Genomic DNA, 6517 nt, shown 5'->3' with positions numbered 1-6517 from the left:
CTATAAGGCCATAGGCGTAGCCAGGGGTGGGCCTAGGTGGGCCTGGGCCCGCCCACTTGACATCCAAGCCCGCCCCATTCACACTTGACAGTCAACTGTTGCCCCATTGAACTATAATTAATGGCATAGCACTGAGTGATAATTAATCATTTTGTCAAAAGTCTGGTTCATCTTCTATGATTTTTATGATTTCAATTTCAAAGTATCATTTTGAGGGCGATATCTACCTATTCGCTTTCGGGTTGGGCCCGTCCGATTTTTTCTGGGCCCACCTGTTTTATTATTTCTGCCTACGCCCCTGTATGAGGCTACTATAATACTACTAATATACTAATACTAATACTACTACTACTACTTCTACTACTACTACTGCTAGTGCTGCTGCTGATAATAATAATAATAATAATAATAATAATAATAATAATAGTGGTAGTGGTGATGATGATGATGATGATGATGAATACCAGATTGTATCATATTTTGTGGGAATATGTAGTCATCGATCAGTGAAAACCTTTTTAATATTAAAGAACAGCTATTCCCCTGAGACACAATTGTTATTTTTCATCGCTATGGGCTCGTTGTCATTTGATTGCCCTGAGTGCTCTCTCTCTCTCTCTCTCTCTCTCTCTCTCTCTCTCTCTCTCTCTCTCTCTCTCTCTCTCTCTCTCTCTCTCTCTCTCTCTCTCTGCCCGTACCACCAACCCTCAACTATCGATAGCTCCATGCTTTAATAGCAATGGATCATGGGCCGTCAAGAGAGTTAATTAACCTCCAGTGTGTGCTGTTTCCTGTTGCACATCCGTGCAGCCGTCTTCAGACATGAGATGTGACAAGAGAGAGAGAGAGAGACAGAGAGAGAGACCACAGAGGTGGTCAGAGAAAGAAAGGAGTCGGCCCACATTTCTATCTAGAAAAATCTCATGGGGTGGGTTGTCATCTGTTGTGATCTAAAAGAGACAATGATATTTTAACTATATTTAAATGAGGGCATTTTATTCTTGATATTAAGCTACTGCTCAGCCAAAACACTTAAAGGGACACTGTGTGAGATTTTTAGTTGTTTATTTCCAGAATTCATGCTACCCATTCACTAATGTTACCTTTTTCATGAATAATTACCACCACCATCAAATTCAAAGTATTCATTAAGACAGGAAAAATTGCACTTTTCATACATGAAAAGGGGGATCTTCTCCATGGTCCACCATTTTGAATTTCCAGAAATAGCCATTTTTAGAAAATTTCTAGAAAATATTAGTTTATTACTTAGTAAACTTTCATGAAAAGGTCAAATGTGGCAATACGCAACCCATTTTCAATGAGCAGCATAGTTGCAGTACCTTTTTTTGACCATTTCCTGCACAGTGTACCTTTAACCCCTTAGCGCAGAGCCTATGTTATAACTTTACTGTCACCAAAATTGTAATGGCTATAGTCTTAGCAATGTTGTTATGATGTAGTTGAGCATTTTCAGCAAATAGTGAATAGGCCCGCCGGTGTTCTGTCGAGATGTGTTGCCTCGTCGAGATGAGCGACCGGTCGCCCTATTCGATAGTGGTGTTCTATCGATTTGCGATGCCTCATCTAAATGAGCGACCTTGATTTTACGCGGAAGGCGTTTCAATCGGTCCAAGTAGGACTGTTTTAATAACCATTAGCCTACTTTGTTTATTTCACGGACAGGGGTGTGCAATCGTTCGTGCGGAGTTTAATAAGAACGCGCGGCTGCTGCCACTAAAAAACCGTGAGCCTCTCGTTTGAGCAAGTTAAGAAACGTGCCATATGAAAGAGTGAGTTGAGTTTGCGCAAATACTGGAGAAAGTGTTTGGGATCAGGGCCTGGTTACGGGTTGTTTAATGCAGCCATTTGCTGTTAGTTTTGTTTCAATGCGACGTGGGCTCGCAAGGCAACGCCATATGAAATGATGTGCTATGGGGATAAACAAGCGCGATCAGAGATTCCCAGATAGCAGATGCAGATAGTAGATAGAGGCTTTGTTTTGGCATATGTCTGTCAATTTATGGGCAACACCTCTTTTAATGACCGGAATCATTTTCTAAACATCCCCACCAGTGCATTTCTTATGATCATGTTCAGGCATTTTACAATGCAGTCGATTCAAATTCTTGAGTGAAAAGGGTGGAGGGAACATTTTTTTGACAGCTCAGAGGTGGCGATTTTTTTCCATTTTGCAATGAGAACGCCTCTCAACATAAATAGTAGGCCTATTTTCTGATCGATGTTACAATGTTCGAGGCTGCGTGTGTGAGCGATTACGGTTAGGCAACAAAGTAGCAAATGTTCGAGGCCACGCTATTTCGCAGATTTTCCAAATTGAGAATATGTAGTAGCCTATGCCTGATATAATTACGGGTAGGCTACAAAAAGCGCTGCTGGGTTGGAGAACCAAGTTAAGTCTGAGTCACTACACAGGTGTATGATCTGCTGGATGATCCACACTATTTCATACAGATTGAGTCACTAAAGTTGACTGTCTCAGGGGATCCTATCGTAAACTGCGGTCTCACAATTCGATGGGCAATCACCCGCGAAAACCGCCGCGAGGGTGTGCGCATGCGTGCGCCTGCTCAGTAGCGAAAATAATCACATCTCGACGGGTCGCTCATATCGACAGGACACCGGCGACCCCATCTGCAGTAAGAGGCTACCATAACACTAGGTCTGGTCCAGTGACCAGGAAACCACTGCTGCAGACTCCTGGTGCACATGGGCCTGCCGGCAGGCCCGTTCAGTCATTGCTGAAAAGACTCAACTACATCATAACAATATTGTTATGACATTACTAAGAGGCTTAACTACCAAATTAAGACATGGCCATTGCAAGTTTGGTGACAGTAAGGTTACAAAGTGGTTCTTAACTGTGTTAACTGTGTGTGTTAACTGTGTTATAATGGACATGCTGAGTAATTTGTTAAAATGTGTCATAACAGTTAAGCTTGTGTATAGATATTAGGGAATCAAACTGATGATATTATTCTGCATGCAAATAGATACAGTAGCCTATTTAAGTTAAGTAAGTTAGTTAGTTAGTTAGTTAGTAAGTCAGTAAGCAAGCAAGCAAGCTGGTGGAAAGGTACTTCAACCTCTCAGCATGAGTGTCAATTAGCTTCTATTCTTCTCCCTTTGTCACTGCTGCATGTCTGTCTCTCCTTACCTTTCTGTTCTCTCTTAATGTATTCACTTTCGATATTACGTCAAATGTCAAGGTTGTTCTGGGTGACATCGTCCTTTCACCGGCTCCAACAAAGAGGCACATTTGACAAGATTGTCTCCACTTGAAAGAGGCATTAGAGAGGAAGGTGAGGGAGAAAGAAAAGGGGACACATTCTCCATGTTCCAGCCGGCCTGTAAGACCCCTGACAAAGGGATCCCTCTTGCCCCGGAGGATGTAGCCCACGCACGCACGCACGCACGGACGCTTGCGGCAGCACGCACACGCACATGCGCGTGCACACACAAGCACGTGCGCGTGCACACACACACAGGCCCGTTTCTAGGATTTTGGGGGCCCTAGGCAAAGGGGTTGTCGGGGCCCTAGGGCTTTTTGGGAGGGGGGGGGGGGGGGGGGGGGGGGGGGGGGGGGGGGGGGGGCTGGGCTCCTGACGGGGCAGCCACGGCGCCAGAATTTCTGTTTCGGATGGGCCAGACCATTTTTGGATGGCACTCCAGTCATTAGCACAACTGTAGCCTACCAATACAACATCATGTCACATGGAAACATAATGAAACAAACAAGTCACCTTAGACAGTGTTGTGGCTATGCAGGGCAACACATGCATGAAGGGCAATGAATGCATTAAGAGCATGCATACACCAGCATTTTTTCGGTGAGGAAATGCAATCTAGGTAGGCCTATTATGATAACTAGTCCCTCCAGTTCATTTTTATGAAACTTTATGAAGAAAGACCTGGGAAAATATAGCCCATTCCATTCAGTAGGCTCATCTCAAATGAAAGTAGGCCTATATGGCCCAATCAGGATTTTTTTTTACCCTACCACGAAAATCATGATCTGCATTGCCAATCACAAATAAAGAATGGTCTAATCTTTCCAACCACTTTGAGAATCTAACCAAGGGTGCACCATTTGGGCAAAACGAAATATTGACAATAGGCGTAGCCTACAGTTCAGAAACTCAAGGCTGAGAAACGAATGAGCAGGCACAGTGGGGTTGGGGGGATGTGATAGCCTATTAAGCCAGAATTCTGTAACCAAGCCAAGGGGGGTCTCCCCGACCATATAGCCTATTTTTTCGTATTGCATCCATCACGCACTTGAAAATACAATCCAAATGATTTTGTTATTAGTAGTACCGCAGCAAACACGAATAGGCAGCGACCAAGGATCACTGAACAACCTCCGCGGTTGACAACTGTGTTATAGGGACCAATGTCCCGGTGTCCTTACCTTGCGCTGTCTTCACCGCAGAATGTATCCCAACCTCTAACTGTAATCCACGCGTTTCCACAATCATGGTCCCAAATTCCAATGTGTAACCCCACATAATAGCAAGAAATGGACTATTGTGCTACAATTTAGCTATCCCACTCATCGCACTTGTGACTCCTGTTATCCGATAGGCATTACATTGTTCATTCGTTTCTTCTTGCGTTTGTCCACATCCAAAACAGTTCCGTGTCGAAAAAAGGTGCGTTATTGAACAATCGACGTTTGCAGTGCTTACAGCACGTGGATGTTTTTGAAAACATATGTAACTGTAACTGAAGCATCTCGCTGTCTGTGCGATGTCAACTGGCCTGGGACAGTCTGGTGGTTTGGCAGCAGTACGGAGAGTAGCCTAATGTGTCGTCTTCAAGATAAACTTTTATTATAAAAGCAACTGTCTCCAAAAATGTAATGTAAACTGGCGTCTGCGTAACATCTAGTGAGAGAGATTGTGTCGCTCCATTTTCAGTTTGTATCTGCGTGGAATATGATGCTTGAACCAATTGGAAGGGGGCCCCCTCCAGATGGGGGTACTTTGACTATATTGTCGATGCGCTCGCTGTTCGGCAATTGACATTTTCACGTTGTCGCTGATGCAAACCTATTGGAAGGGGGCCCCCTCGAGCAAGGGGGTATTAGGGAGGCGCTGTCGCTTCCCTCGCAGCAGAGCCCTTCATACAGGCGACGGTGCCATATTATGAAGCTATTTAAAATCGTCATTGCTGTTGGGTACATAACCTGTCGTCCTTGGGGGCCCCACCTACTCGGGGGCCCTAGGCAACTGCCTACATTGCGTACCTTAACGCAACGGGCCTGCACACACACACACACACACACACACACACACACACACACACACACTCGCAAGCAGCACACATGTGCGCGCACACACACACACACACATGCACGCACACATACACACAGACGCACATGCGCGCGCACACACACACACACACACACATGCTCACACATGACACACACACGCACACACTGCACACATGCACACACACACACACGAAACACGCATGAACACACACACATACACACACACACACAGCTGGGGAGAATCGGTCTCTGCCTCCTCTTGCTCTTCATGTTCTTCGGCCTAATTGGGTCGGATGCTCCGGCTGGTGCTATTGAAGAGAGAGCAGCTGTGACACTAGTGGTGGCTCTTGGTGGCGGCGGCGGTGGTGGCAGTGCTGTATCGCATCGCATCGCTACGGTGGAGAGAATTCCCACGGCTCGGACGTGATGAGCTCCGCCGCTATCTGTGTCACCTCTGCTTCGTTTATCAACGTCCGGCTGCTTTTGCTGAGTAGTTTGTTTTCGCTGTTGGCGCCATATATCACCTGTCAGGTTTAATGGGGGCCAGCGCTTTGGGGGATGTGCTGCTGCTGCTGCTGCTGCTCCACCGCATCTCCCAGGGGTTTAGAAGAAGCAGCGAACCAGTCTCCATTCTACTTCTCCTCCCATTCTTCTCCTCCATGCAGGGCTGGACAGGCCATCTGGCATAGCGGGCATTTCCCTGTGGGCCCTGCACCCTCGTGGGCCCCTATTATCAGAAATGTAAAAAAAACATTTTTTTTACATTTCTGAAAATAGGGGCCCACAAGGGTGCAGGGCCCACCGGTGAGTCAGTTCTGCGCCGCTAATTATGAGGGGCCCCTTTAGGCCAAAAGTGCCCGGGCCCTAATTCTCCCCCAGCCCAGCCCTGCCTCCTTGTCCTTCTCCTCCTCTCCTCCACTGACTCTGCCTCTGCTTCTGCCTCTGCCTCACTAGGCTCAGATGAATAACCTAGTGATAGAAGAATCCCCCCGCATTGCACACATGGGTGGAACATAGAAGCCAGAATCATAGAATTAAAACGTAAATAATTCTAAGACAGCAAACATGCAGATACTTTTGCCACAATACATAAAAGCCCATTTCGATTTTTCGATCACTTTTTCATTGCTCTGTACACCCCTGAACTGTTCTTTCTTTCGCTCATTTCTAAATCAGCTCAAGGTTTATTTTTCACACTTCACACAAGAAAATCTTAAAAAC

This window comes from Engraulis encrasicolus, chromosome 20 (assembly GCF_034702125.1).
Source record: "Engraulis encrasicolus isolate BLACKSEA-1 chromosome 20, IST_EnEncr_1.0, whole genome shotgun sequence".
Taxonomy (NCBI): Eukaryota; Metazoa; Chordata; class Actinopteri; order Clupeiformes; family Engraulidae; genus Engraulis; species Engraulis encrasicolus.
The sequence above is the reverse complement of the archived record's forward strand: the minus strand, read 5'-3'. Positions refer to the sequence as shown.